This window comes from Solea senegalensis, linkage group LG2 (assembly GCF_019176455.1).
Source record: "Solea senegalensis isolate Sse05_10M linkage group LG2, IFAPA_SoseM_1, whole genome shotgun sequence".
Taxonomy (NCBI): Eukaryota; Metazoa; Chordata; class Actinopteri; order Pleuronectiformes; family Soleidae; genus Solea; species Solea senegalensis.
The window spans coordinates 7,826,112-7,841,605 of NC_058022.1; the positions used below are offsets into that span (position 1 = coordinate 7,826,112).

Sequence of the window (15,494 nt, forward strand, 5' to 3'; positions counted from 1 at the left end):
TGACACAGGTTTTCTGCAGGTAGATTAGAAGAAGCTTTGAGTTGATTTTACACCAGTGAATGACACTGGAAGTTCTCCTCTTTTATTTCTGTTTTATTATCATTATCTCCATAACTGTCTTGTCCTCAGATTGTATACGACTGCATTCCTTTCTGTTTGGGAAATAGGAAAATAAACTGTTAAACTGAATCTCCCCGCATGTTTAATTACAACTAACACTTTCGAGTCACACAAGGAAGTTCTGAGTCCTTATATCCAGTTGAGCAGTTGAAATACACATTATACAAACAACAAACCTCAGTATATATACTACAGTACACGCACAGATATGACGTGATGCTCTTTGTCAAAGATGTACAGGAATGCTTCCTGTGCTCGTCGCTGGCTCCGTGTACTGTAGGTGTTTACAGAGAGAGAAAGTTATGACTCATCACAGCAGCAACAGGTCGCCTCATTACCTCATTATAACATCGAGGCAGTAAATGTATCCGTGTAGGACACTTTTCTGCTTTTACAAACACTGAGCATGAGACAAGTAGATGAACATCTGAGCTGGTTTTTGTTGTTGTTGTTGTGCATGGCAGAAGTCCATTTTTAATTCTCTCTGGTAATGATTTGGCCAGTGAGTTATGAATGGATGAAGTGACTTTATAAGGGAGATTGGCACAGGAGAGACTCTGTAATCCTCCTCTCCTGACACGATCGTCTTTCATTCTACGGCTTGGTATTCAATTTGAATCCATTTGGAGTATTTCAGGCATGTTACTTACTCCACGGTGGTGAAATGACAAAATTGAAAGGGGGAAAAAAAAATGTTGAGAAATGACTCAGGGGAAAACATCTGGCAGCAATGACAGTTTGACTGGATGACTGAATATCGCATAAGCAATCAAAATGGCTGATGCGGTGCACTCCAGCTAAAATGTGAGGCTCACAGTGGGTCATGGGATGTCGTCGGCTCAGTCCCGACATTACAAGAGTGGGTGGGCTGTTACTATGATAAAGCCGTGAGTGTCGGGGCTTTGTTACAGGCTTTTAATCATCAAGTCTTCATTCAGAGCTTCAGAAACGTTATTGAAAGAAAAGCTCAAGTTAATTAACTTTGGTTGGAGGGCTTCGTTTCAGAGTCAAACCGGCTTTTCTAAAATCCTTCTGATTTAAAGGGTCATTTCAGAGTCTGGCTTTGTAACATACTCACATGCTTTATGTAGATGGAGACTTACCGGTCATTCTTCCCCTTGTGCTCACTCACTATAAATTGATTCCTATAGCTGAAGCTGATATGGGACTGCAGGCTTCATGAGCAAACATTTTTGACAATGCTTTAAAATTAGTTTTTATCACAAACGACATGCTTAGAATCCCTCTAAAGGTTTCTTTCAAAAACCTTCATGGATGTCCCTTGAAACATCCCTGAACAAACCTACATGTGAACACTGAGGTGTATGCCTCACCCTGGTTAAACAGCGGGGGGGAAAAAAGTCCAGGGAACCACAACAATTTGTACAATAAGGGCTGAACATACAGAGGATATGCCCTGGATTTGGGGCAAAATGAATATAGCAAGGATTCTGTTCAATCACAGGCTTTGAGACTTTGAGACTTTGAAATTCAGTACAATTTTATTTGTACAGCGCCAAATCACAACATACATTAACTATCAAGGCACTGTACGTAGTTAAGCATAAACCACTGGGCATCAGTGGAGAGAAAAAAAACTCCCTCTCTGTCAGAAGCAGACTCAAAAATGTGTGGCCACCTGCCTCGACCGGTTGTGGTGAAAGGAAAAATGGGGGACAGAGGAAGGGGGGACATGAGGACAAGAGGGAGGTGAGGTAGAGACAGAAGATAGACACCAGGAGGAGAAATACAATAATTTTATCAAGTCATAGATGGTTTAGTGCAGTGATTCATCGTGGGTGATTTTTTTTTTTTAGGTCCCCAAACAAATATGCAGAATTTCCCCAACTATTTAATTCAGATTTTTGTGTATATGTTGACCTAACATGTAACATCAAATCATTTGTTTACTAATTCAAAATGGTATCAGGTGTTACAGATAAGGCTGTAAATGAGTCACAAACCAAGGTCTTCTTGCTGTTTTTCCTGCAGTAATAAGCTTCTGTTGATCTAGAGAATATGCATGCTTGGACTTGAAAGTACCGGTTTCTGACTATGTCCCTTCTGCTTTGACTAAGAAGCATGTTTTCATGGTGTGAAGGTCTCGAGGGAGAAGCTCCATAAATTAGTGTAGAGAGAGAGTCATTCTAACAAGCCAGAGAGAGATAATTAAGGTAGGAGGGGCAGAATAGTGAAGATTTTAATAAAGGCTATATATCTGCGTCTACTGCACAGTTTGTGTGTCCATGTGGGTTTTTGTGTGCGCCCTTCATGACAGACTCACTGGCTAATTAGATAGATGAGGAATAAGGAATGAAACTGGTTTTGATATTAGATAACTTCCTTCGTACACTTCCTCTCCCTAGTGACTCTTCCTTCCTCCCTTCCTGCTGTGAGAGTTCCTCAGGGGGAGGAGTGAATACAGGAACATTGTAATAACACCGTTAATGCTTAAATGAGGTACTTTCCATAAGCCAGACCCACTAAATACAGGGAATTGAACTAATGACCTGTGGGGGGTCATGCTTATGAACTGCAGCAAAGGTTGTAGCTTTTGAAATCGGCCTGTGGTGCAGTTAGCTGCAACAAAAGAAGTATTGGCGACTGCTGTCCAATCAATGTGTGCTCGCCAGTGGAAGACTCACTTCCAACTTTGCTTTAAAGATCATATTTCATGCTCCTTTGAAAGCATTAGTGAGCTGTTGGGAGGAGAGAGGGGTTTAAGTAAGGTCTGCTGAGTGTCTGGCCTCGTCCATTCTAATCCAGACTGGGAGCAAGTCTTTCAAATTAGTTGTAGATCATTGCTAATGCTCGGGGACATCACCCACTGCCTGTCTTGTCACAATTACTTTCGTAATGGACAAACCACCCATTGTGTGTGAGCGTGTGTTTCATGAGAGGCAGAGAGTTAATACTGCATAAACCTCAATTTCTGCAATCCTTTCACCGCAGAATACTGATATCTGTATTACCGTTCAATCTCCATTACCAACATCTCTTCCAGTGGTTAAGTGTCCAAAAAAAACATTAGGATAAGGTTAAGATTGAGCAATTGAAAAATGTGATTAGGGAAATTAACTTTGTCATTATTAGGGTGGAATTATAGTAATTGGTTTTTGTCCTCTTGGGGCAGAACGGTGAGAAATATCTGACTCTTCTGCTGCTAAATGCTGCACTTGTGTTCGCCAACTAACTGCCAAATATTACTGTTCTTTTTTTTTTTTAGAGATATGTGTAATGTTTATTATCTCAGGCTCTACATCTATACTATTCATTCATTGCCTACTGCTTTATCCTCCACATGAGGGTCACTGGTGCCAATCCCAGCTTTACCCATCACAGTGCCACAAACAACCATCCACTCTCACATCTACAGACAATTTAGATCGTACAATTACATTTTTTGGACTGAGGGAGGGAACGAGAACCCAGAAACACACACACAACGCACACGCACACACACACACACACACACACACACACACACACACACACACACACACACACACACACACACACACACACACACACACACACACACACACACACACACACACACACACACACACACACACACACACACACCATGCAAAAAGGCCCTTGTTTCCGACCAGGTCGTGAACTTGGGTCTTCTTGCTGCAAACCACTACACCAACTGTGTGGCTCCTACATCTTTACTACCATTTTTTTTTTAAAAATGAAATCACTGCATTAACTCAGACTTGGACTTGTATGAGGTATATGAATAGTCTTGGAGATACATGTGTGATGTGTCATATTTTGTCAGTGATGAGTTAAGTTGAAAGACTCGAAAGATCAGAGGAGAACGGAGACAATGCCTGACATCTGAGCAGTGAGGCGTCGTCACAGATTCTCGTGAGCAGCGTGTCAGGTCTGATACATATAGTTAGTAAGCCTTCAGATAGTGTATCAGGTCCAGATGCCTGGCGCCTTGGTAACTATGGAGGGAACCTTGAAAGGTGCCTAGTTTGTGTGTTATTATATGTTCTGGATGTTAATATTGTACTGGTTATAAGAAGTTGTGACTGATTAAACTCAAAGTTGGCAGAAGATTAGAATTTTCTCTCACAATATTTAGCCTCATTTCTGTTTCTAATTTGATGTTTGTGTTACGTTCCTTAATTTAATGGTGGTCTGAGTCTGTGTTATTGGTTCTTTGTCATAGATAAAGTGGGAGATTTACAGAGATGCAGAGATGACTGCAGTGTGTGAAGAAGAATGAACTGGTGTCCGAGGGCAATTTTGGAACTATAAACTTTGTTTTCATATGTTTTTAGATTTTCGATTTTACCTTTAAAATCACAGTTGATTCATCTATAAGTTATTTTTGATATGAGCATGTCAAGAGAGCTCTTGACGCTCCACATCCTTGTGTGAAGTCTCAGGGAAGAACTTGGGAGGATCAAAACTGTCAGTCACCCAGAGAGATGTTAGCGAGTTATAGGTCGAGAAATAATGAAATATGTCAATTAATGAATTAAACAGAACAAGCTCACAGAAGTGAGTGTGTCAGTTATATTGTATAGCATTTATTTATTTATTTTTTAATATTAAAAATGGCCACAGAAACCATCAACATACACCCGTCTTGCTGCAAATCTAAGACATCAGCTCATTCTCAGATTTGCAGCGCATTTATCTGGGCTGTTGCTCTCATACATTACATTTAACCTTACATAATGAGCCTGTTGCACTGGTTTATTCAACCAGGTTTTTTTTTTCTCTGCCTCACCGAACATACATGACATGTCTTAGAGGTTGTGTGTGTGTGTGGGATCAAAGCCCACGACATCAAGAGCTCAGGGTATTAAGCTATATCCAAATGCCTAACAGGCTTTCTTTTTTACCAGACTGGTTAAAATAGTAACACACTGATATTTATAGCAGTGACCTGCAGGGATGAGTGACTGAGGCACAGAAACATACAGTATATTTCTTCTTTTTAGTCAGGAAATGTCTCCCACTGTTACCACTGAACATAAGATTATAAGGCTGTCTATTGTTACAGAGATAATAGATAGAAATTATGTCTTTAAATTGTTTAAAGGAGCTGTATGTAAGAAATGAAAATCATAAAAATGACATATCATCAGAGATTAAGGAAACATGTTGAATTAAAAATACTGGCTTTACTGAGAACAACGTTACAGCCAGCAGATTTTGTTTTTAATGTGGGAAAAAAAGTATAATTGCGACTTCATAGATTTGTCCTTTGGGTCGTGCACAGTGGCGGTCGCAGGTCTTTGAAACAGGGGAAGCTCATTTCAGGCCCAGTTATTTATACATACATTCTACAAACTAACAGCTATAACAAGCAAACGCCATAATTATGTAAAACTGAGATGCTATAATAGTGTTTTTATTTACACAAACAACCAGCTATTTGTCTGCAGACTTCCCTCGCAAAATCCACGCAGACAGGACTGAGGCAGAAAAGGCTCCGCTGTCGTGTATGTTTCGGCAACACTGTCAATCAAAAACTAGTCCCGCCTTTCAGACAGTTCCTCCAATCATCATGCAGAAGCCCAGCATCCACTGCTCCATAGACTCGGATTGAAGCTGAGCTTCTTTGGAAGTGATGTTATTGCCTGAGTTGAGTTCACCTTCACAGACATTTAATCTTCTTAACTAATCGCAGACCACAATCTCATTTCCAGCATTTTCTATCAATTTTACAGAACTAGTATGAAGGGACTCAATAAGACTCCAGATCACAAGACATTACAAGAATTTACCTACAGTATATGCTGTATGTTGTACACGTACTAAATCAGGCGTATAAACCTAAGTTAATCTCTCGCAGTGTATCAAGGTATGTGCTTAAACAGCTCTTTCAAATTCCCTCCAGCTTAATACGCATTAAATAATAAATATAGCATTTTAGGCTAAGGATTTCTTCTTCTTCTTCTGCACAGATCATTTTGAGGTCATGGCTCTGAACTATTGACCTTTTATTCCTCCGCTCTGTTTGTGACATTTGCTTCCGATTCCCAAGACTCAGCACCATTTTGCACCGTGATCCCGCTGCGAGCTCCGCGGAGTGGATTTCACAGCGTGTTTATCTGAAATACTCCTCTCTTATAAGTTGCATTTTAAAACAGCCCATGGAGGAAATTTATATAGGCTCCTGTGTATAGGTTGCATTTGATAAATGGCATGCTGGGGCTCAAGTGAATACGCCTTCCATCAGCGGTTTGTATTTATTTACTTATTTATGTCGTTGCTCTTCTCTGCTGTGCTCCGCGATGTGTGAAGAGAGAAATGCTGTACTTTGTGTACACTGACATTTTAAATACAAACATGCATTTGCCAATCATGGATTCATACATAAAAATCTGCCGTGGAGCGGAGAAAACCTCAACAAAGTGTTGTTAAGATGAACGGTGATTACACACGGTGTCGTTGTGGCTCATTTGTCTGCATCATACTGCGAGTTTGACAGTTAAATCCACTTTTCAAAAGGGAAGACAGATCTGAGCAGCAGTTTCCAGGAACCAACCACATTTCTCTTAATAATGACAAGGCACCTTTATTGCTGTGAAGGCTCTTCATTCTCTCCCCCCTATTATTATAATCATGATACAGTATCCCCTGTTTTATAGCTGGTCATGACCAGTCTGCATGTTTTTGTTTTTGCTTGTACATGCATGTGCAATGCTGTAACCCAGTTTTCGCAGTCACGCCTCAGCAGCTAATGAGCAGCAGTGGGGCACTGCTAGTTAGTGAAGCATGTGTGAATATGCATGTGTGTGTGTGTTCTGCTGATCGTGGCATAGCCATTAGCAATTATCCAGGCGCCTTTGAGACAACATGGATTTCAGGACCTGGGTAGTGGACATCACACTATGCGACACACATACACACACATTATCATATGCTGTTGTATACTTGGCAGCCACTCTCAGACAATTGGAGTGTCACACATACACACACACACAATACAAAAGCAGCCTCACACATTGCACCCCACTGTATGTGTGAACACAATTATGTGGAGCGTCACTGTGAGTCACACATGCTCTCCTGTGTCACTGCAGTGCCCTTGAGGCAAGACACCCAGCGCTTGGTTGATGTCAAGGGTGTCAAAAGAGGCTGTAGTTGTGTATCAGCACACACTAGTGTAATTAAAGGCAGTAACCTGAGTGTATACAATTGTAATATACGAACTATTCCTGTGGCAGTGTTTCACTTAATGCAGCTTTACGTAAAGGTGAAATACTGCAGAACAGACAGCTCCGCCCTGACGGAAAGTGAATACTAAATGACGCGGTATCGTAACATAAGTTCATATATTTTTCAACATGTCCAATCCCACTTGGAGTCTGTGTCTATTATTGCTGTCGGAGCTTCCTACAAAGCCATAAACACTAAAGAGCCCCACAGGAAACGTGTGAAAGTTGTTCAAATAAAACTTTAAACTGACCATAAATGGACATTTAAGTATGTGTGCGTCCAGTGCCCTCACCCAAACAGACTGAAGGTGCATAAATACATTCATGAGTGCACATTTAAATAAGATAAGTGGATAAATGTCACATGAAGCGAAAAACTATGCAGCACTAAAGTGAATCCTTTTTCTTTTCTTTTTTTTTACCGCAACCAAATTCACATCTGGTTTATACATATGTCCATAATCTATACTACTTAATCTTGGGTCACAGTGGGAGCTGCAGTCAATCCCTGCTGACATCGGGTGAGAGACGAGTTTCCAAGACGGCATACAGAGACAAACAACTGTTTACAGTGACACTGTATCTCGAGTCTGCATGGGTTTGGACGAAGAGAAACAACAGGAAACAAAGCACACATGTGGAGAACATGCAGCCACACTGTAGTGGGGGAAATGCATGTAGAATTAAACATCAATTTGTCCACTTTATTTTTCATCATTTCATTTTCTATGGAGACATGAAACCAGATACAAATCTGTACTCTGTCTCGATAAAAGGCGAATGACAGGGATTAATTATCTAACAAACATTTATGCTCCAGTAACAACACGACACACCCTCCTGACTAAAGCAGCAGGATTAGCGTCATAGCAGCCTTGATACTGTTCAAAGTAATTAAAGAAAGGCAACACTTTTAATTTTCTATCTTGTCAATTTAGTTGTTCGACACTCACACGAATGTGAAATGCTGGGAAAACTGTGAGGAAATGTCTTCACATTTGGTGGAATGATTCACTTTGGTGACGGTGTTTTCTAGTCTCGTACTTGGCACTTTAAAAACTATTATTCATGTTTGACTGCAGTGTATGAACATTCTACAGACATTGAAATACATTACATCACAGACGGAGTTGAGTTTCCTGTTACAAGGCAGTCGCTGTGTGGGATCAGTCATATTAATCTGTTCAGTTATCTCGTGTCAGTCAACTGAAACTCCTAAAAATTTAAACGACCATTTTGCGAGCATGTAATCTGAAGCGCGTCAGTCCTGTATGAACAGATTACAGGCGGAAACCTGATCGTCTGATTAAAATTTTAGGTCTTGACCTTTGCAGATAATTGTGAGGAGGACGAAAGAGAACGACTGATTGGAGGACCTCCAGAGTGCTGGTTGGGGGAGAGACTTAGGGCCACAGATAGGAAAAGCATCATCACATGACAGAGGCACACAGTGTGAGGTTATACATGACATGTCTTTATTTCTGCAGTTATGCATTATGCATTCATTACCATGATGCTGCCACACAACAGCATCATGGTAATTAATAACATGTCATGCTGTCGTCTTTCAAGCTCTATTCACACTGCGGTGTTCAATTAAAATATACTTTCTAATAATTTAATACCCCACCACTCGTCTGCTCTCTTTCCTACCCCACTTCACTTTTTGACAAATAGGATCACGTTGGTTTTGTATGGTCGGAATTCTGAGAAAGAATTCTGACTTTTTCTTTAATCACAGAATTCTAACATTAATCTCAGAATTCTGAGATTAAAGAGCAAGTCATTATTCTGAGAAAAAAATCAGAATTCTGAGATTAAAGAAAAAGTCAGAAGAATTTTGCAAGTGTGGCTACTGAGCCATGCCACGCAGACATCCAACACCTTTTCTCTGTCTCCCTCATCCTACTGTTCTGTGGTCATGTCAAGTGAGACAGACAGAGAGACGAACAGAGACACAGAGATATCAGCTTGTTTGTGGCAGAAGTGCCACTGGCAGAGCGGCAGAGCGGCAGAGCTGGCTCGGTATCATTGCTCTGATGGGATAACGAGACAAAGACAGAGCAACAAGCAGCTTTTGTGTTTCCACTGTGGAATTAAAAGATTGGAGCCTGGGATCTTTGCTCACATATTAAAACCAAACCGATCTGAAAATCCACTCTTACTGTCACTGTGATGTGATCATTCATGAGACGGACTGTTTGCTGTGAGTAAGTTCAACCTGAGGCTCCTTTGTAGGAATTTGACTCTACAGAACCTCCTTCATGTCCTCGGGGTCTCAGCTGTTGAAACAGATACTTGGACAAAACAACAATGGGCAGAGGAGGATTTATGCCGTCTTTTTGGTTTTAAGGCAGAATACAAGAACACTGGATTCATCTGAGCTGTTTCTCTTGAGTTGACATGATGTATACTTGTATTTTTTTTTATACAGCAGGGTTTGCTATTTAAACTGCTCTTTAAAACCCAATTAAAACTAATTGGCAATAAAGCAGCCTTGTTGGAGAAAGTTATGTCTAATATTAGATTTGTTGCAGTGTGAAATGGCTGTTGGCATCAAAATAAATATTTTCAAACAATGAGTTTGAGATGTGAGGAATTAATTCAAACACATTAGTCAGAAGATAATGAAGTGATATACACACGGCAGCAACAGCAGGGGCAGCGGCAGCAGCAGCTCTGTGATTCCACTCGTACTTTGGCCACTTAATAAGTCCTCCACTGCACCATTGGAGTGGATGAGTGGTTCAGTTATAGCAGCTGCAGGCTGTGCTGTGACATGGGGCGAGACAACCATCAGGCCCTCGGACTCACTCCCACCCGAAACATTTTTAATCAGCCCATGAACTGAGTGAACATGGCAGTTTTCCATCAGCGAAAGTAGAGCTCTCTAATCCCCAAACTACTGCTGATTCAGAGAGCAGCCAACATCATACTGTATTGTCCCAAAGGAAGACTTTGAGAGGGATATGCTCAGTGACCTTGAGCATCCTGGTAGTTTTTCTTACTAAAATGCAATTTCTTTACGAGAAATGTTGATGTGGGAGTGATCCTGGAGGACACACAGCAAGTGTGTCCTCCAGGTGTCCTCTTAACCAGATGCTGTCATGTACCACCAGTGCCGACTCAAAAAAGTCATGTCATAGACAATAACAAACTTGAACGAGACTGACCATGCTGAGGATAAGTTTCAGTGTATGTATACACTAATTAGATTTAGCTGCCAATTCTTTTGTACCATTTGAATCCCTGAGTAATGAAGGACAGATCGTTATTGACACAATCTGTCCCAAGATTCAGTGAATATTAAGAGATGGACGTTTTGAAAGGTGAAAAAAGTTGGCCAACAACGGCAAACCTTTTTGTCATCAACACTTTCTCTCACTCAGTCATTATTTACTGCTTTATTGTCCACATGAGGGTCACGGGGGATGCTGGGGTCAATCCCAGCTGACATAGGACAAAAGATGGGTTACACCCTGGACAGATCATCGCACAGTCAGGGACACTCTCATCACCATTAAACTATTTCAACAAATGGGAATACAGTTATGCTGTGTGTTCAACATGGTGCGGTATTGTTTGGAATGGTAAAGTCATTGTACCGGTGCGACAACAACGAATAATGACATCACGGACAATACAACAATGCAATGGACATCAATGGAGGACATCCAGCAAAGACGTCAAGCTTTGTATGAGAATAGACTGTGGGCGTTTGCCTCGAGTTCCATAGGACATTTACACCGATCACAAGGGAGTGACTGTACTGTAGTGTACCATTTTACTCTGGTACCCCAAGGGAATGATACCAAAGAATGGATCGGTTGGGGCCCGGTTATTTTGGTACAATTCCTAATGGAAATATGAAAAAATATGTACCGTACTGTGCCAAACTGAACCGTTACACTCGGTGGAAACACAGCATTAGACTTGGTATTGATGGTTCTGTCCCTAGGATGTTCCCTGGATTAGCCACTAGCCACTCTGATCTAGAAAGGTCAAGGCTGAGGAGGTGCATGAGGCAGCATTGGTGAGGCAAGAAATTGAGTGAGGTATTGTTATTTAAATTAACTGCCTTGTTGTGACAGTGGCTGCGACTAATAGATTACGATCAGCTGGTTGTCAGCTGGGTGTATGACTATCGTGTCCTGCATGAACTAACGCAAAGCTCCATCTAACTGAAACTAACTAAACATAAAACTAAATTTTGTTCAACTATTTACGGGTTCTGTCACTTGCGGTTTGTGATCTGTACCTTGTCCTGCTGTGGCTCTGTTGCTAGGCGACAGTGGTAATGGGGTAGGGAAATCCCCCAAGGAGCCAGAGTGGTACCTGCCTTCACATGTCAGGTCGACTGTGTCCTCTGAAGGATGCAGCCCATAAATTGGGATACGTGACCCAGCCAAGTTGAACTGTTTGACAGGTATATTGTGAAGAGGAAATGTGGATTTTGACAGATGAAGAGATTGTGGGTAAAAATTCTATTATCACAGCAACAAATCTAAAGTCACCTTTTAGCTTATGCAGGGAGTGAGATTACAGTGCTACATTAAAATTAATGCTGGTCACATTTGGGCAACTTTCTGACGTAAGCGTGGTTCAGCTGAATCCTCTTGTTCTCATCTCTCCTCCCTGATAATAAGCAGATTCAGCCACTCCAACTTATCATCTGCTGCATTAAGGTTAAAAAGCAGAATACCGGCTAGCACATTCTCAGTTTGTGTCTCTTACACCGAAAAATGTTTGAATACGAATCAGAGTGTAAATTTGTTTGCATGGGGCCCATTGGAAACGTGATGATTTGGGCTCTTAGAGCCACTTTGGACACAAGCATCGTTCAAATGAGAAAATGTGATGCAAATCTAAATCTTCACATTATTATGGGGCTGAGAGCAACACACACACGCACACACACACTGCAGAGTGTTTCATAGGAGAGCTGCTTGCTCCGTTACAGTCCATCTACTCACTTTCATAGGAACATAATGTGCTTCTAATGACTGTCAAAGCTCAAATGGACACCCCGTCCTCCCAGCAGAGTGAATGAAAGTCAGACAGCAGCTTTCCGTGGCTGGTTAACTCCGACTCTACCTGTGACCTAAATCTCCCCCTGGCTGTAACCCTAACAACATAACCCACTTCATGAAAAAGTGTGAGGAAAAAATGGACTTGAATCCAGATTCTGAGCAGACCAATGCCACCAAAAATAGGGTCATTATAGTCTGTGGCATCACCTTGACATTATAGGGAGGAAGTATAGCATGTAATTCAAGTCCGTCTCTCTCTCTCCTTCTGTCTAAATTACCCTGACAGGGCTATAGCCATTTGCCTCGCCTCAGTGGCTTCACCAGCCTCTGTACTCACCTCTAATCAAACCTCCCTTGATACTCACTCACAGCATTCATGGACGCAAGTGTACTATGCATTCCCTGAGATTGTGTGTGTGTGTGTGTGTGTGTGTGTGTACACTAATTGACTCAGCTGCCTCATGTCTACTCTCCTCTGCTGGCTGTTACAAATTCTCTCCCTTCGTCTGTCTGTTCTCTCAGGGAGCAAAGTGGACATAGTGCGCACTCTCACACATCCTTTATACTGTATATGATGCAGGCGTTTGCTGAACTATACCCACACACATCGAATCTGTAACTCACACGGATACATTTGATGTTCAAATCTTTTCAATTGTGTCCGAGCAGACGCAAACAAGACACGTTGCTTCGTCAAATTCAGCGACGCCATTCCTCTCGAGGTTCCAAACATCAATATACACTCATGACTGTTCCCTCCTTCCCTCGGAGTCCTTGTCCGGAGTTTCTAAATCAGTCCCTGTGTGCCTTTCACACGCTGCCTTGCTCACTGATCGTCCAGTGCTTGTCCCCAGTGTGTCCTAATTTACAGTATTTGCATTGTCTGAGTTTAGACATCCTCAGCATCACTATCGTCACAAGGACCTTTACCAGCTTTGGTTTGCCTCTTCCATCAGTGACCAGTTCACAGTCGGACGGCAGGTGAAAATAATCAGTTGAGCTCCATTTACGCTTCCTCGGTTTCACTGCGGACTACACGGTTGGTGTAGTGGTTAGCGCTTCTTGCTCTCCCCCGTGTGAGCGTTGTTGGTTGTCGCTCAGGACACGACGTGTTCTAGTGATAGCTAGTGTCTTTTCCAGGCTGATTTTTATTCACTTGTCATTGACAGCAGTTGGCAACAGTGCCAAACAATCTCCAAAGACAAGAGTATGATGACGACAAAGATGAGGACAGAGGTGGGACTTTGACAGCGTCATTTTCCCAAAGTAGTGAATTCTTTGTCTACACAAGATTTCTGGTCGGTGTGGAAGAAACATCAATGCATTCCTTAATCTGGGATGATGTATCATGGTCATTTTTGACCGCATATTATACGTAATTTCTTATATACAGTTATTTCCTTTACGTATAGACAACTTTGTTCATTATTTAATTTGCCTGTGTGTGTGTGCTTATAGGGAAACATCTGATCCAACCACTGCTTTTAGAGTTAAGTGCTATAAATCAGTGGTCGAGTAATAAATAATACGCTTTTTTTCCTGCCTGAGACCGATTGTTTCCTCGGACTTAACAGAACTATTTAATTATATAATTTATTTCTTGAGGCTAAATGATTGGATGTAAATGCAGGTTGTGTAATATAATCAAATTTAACCGAGGCAATTGACGGGAATGTCTTCCTTGAACATCGGCGGAAAAGAGTTACATCGCGTTAGCATATGTTAACGCTCCTTATCTCGCTCCCTCTGGTCTTTGCAGATAACGTGCGCCACAGTGAGGTTGCAGCTCGCCCTGTTGTTGTGTGGCTTTTTATCTACATTAATTGTATGCTATTATTACCAGAGGGGCAGTCAGGGCAGACCTTGGGCTTCACTGAAAGCTCTGCCTGCTTTAATGATTAGCTGGTGATAGATGAGGCTCAACTTGTCAGAGATAGATGTCGCGGGTATACAACACCTATTCAGCGATTGTCACAATGCACAGTGTTTGTGTGCAGGGGTGGCAAGCATGGGTGGGGGTGGACTAGCCAAGTTTGTTTGCCGTGCACAAAGGAAGCGAGAGATGAGATTATTCTATCAATAAGGAGTAGTGGGGAACATGTTTTGAAACCCTGTTGTTCAGTGTGCTTATTAAACCAAGAGAATGAATGGACTTTCAACATATGCAGCGTTGTTTTTAAAAATATACAGCGTACAATGTGCAAAACTGGCAAAGACCTATACTTCTTTTTTTGTATTTCCATTATGTCTTTCTTGCAAACAACAATTAAAATGATTGACATCAAATAAAGACACTTTCTGAAACCTTTAATACCGCGTGTATCGCAGACGACACTTTGCATTACTGTAATTACGCGACGGTTATTACATTCACGCTGTTGCAGGAAGCCGGCCTAACAGTGCCTTTGGTGCCAGAAAGGGGAAAACGTCCACATTTCAACAAAATGTTTTGATTTTCATCATTTTAAATTGTTAATACACTATTTTAACATACAGTAAATTGTAAATAACTACCAGATTTTTAAAGTTATTCTGGGAAAATGGGAAAAGCACTTACTCAGAGGATAATTACTGGCCCTTTTATGGTTAAAATAAGCAAAAAAGGGTTAAAGGGTTCATTTGGATTGCAGCAGCCATTTGAAACTCTGCTTGCATATATCCCCTTCAAGGTTAGGAATGTGTTTTAAATTTGTATGTTTGTATGCTATCTTTATTTTCCAAAGTTTGATTTCAGCCCTTTTTCAACCTATAGTATATTTGAATGAGAAAAAGTGTACATCAGTTGGGTAAACATGGAGTGGGTGCCAGTTCCTGTGTTGGAGCCTGAAGCTGCTGCTTCAGATGTACCATGACAGATAAGAAACACCTGCAGAAGGTCGTCAAATAGGTCCATTTTCTGGAATTGGAGAGACATCGACTCAAAAATCTCTCCACGACATTGAGGGAGACCCACTCGCTGGACACGGCAACACTCTGTTCACCACCACCTTCTCCTCAAGAAGTCCAACCGGCTGAAAAACAACCTTTACCCCGAGCTACGGACAAACTGCTGAACCGATAAATAAGTCAGCGCCACCTATACTGTCACAACAGCTGCAGGGAAGTTGATGTACTCTATGTGACTAAATGTGTGACTTCTGAACTTACACAG

General features: G+C 41.5%; 1 protein-coding gene across 2 annotated transcripts in view; it reads left to right on the forward strand.

The window, feature by feature from the left end:
* Nucleotides 1-15,494, forward strand: part of ramp1 (receptor activity modifying protein 1) — a 46,383-nt gene that overhangs the window by 758 nt on the left and 30,131 nt on the right. The window lies entirely within an intron of this gene.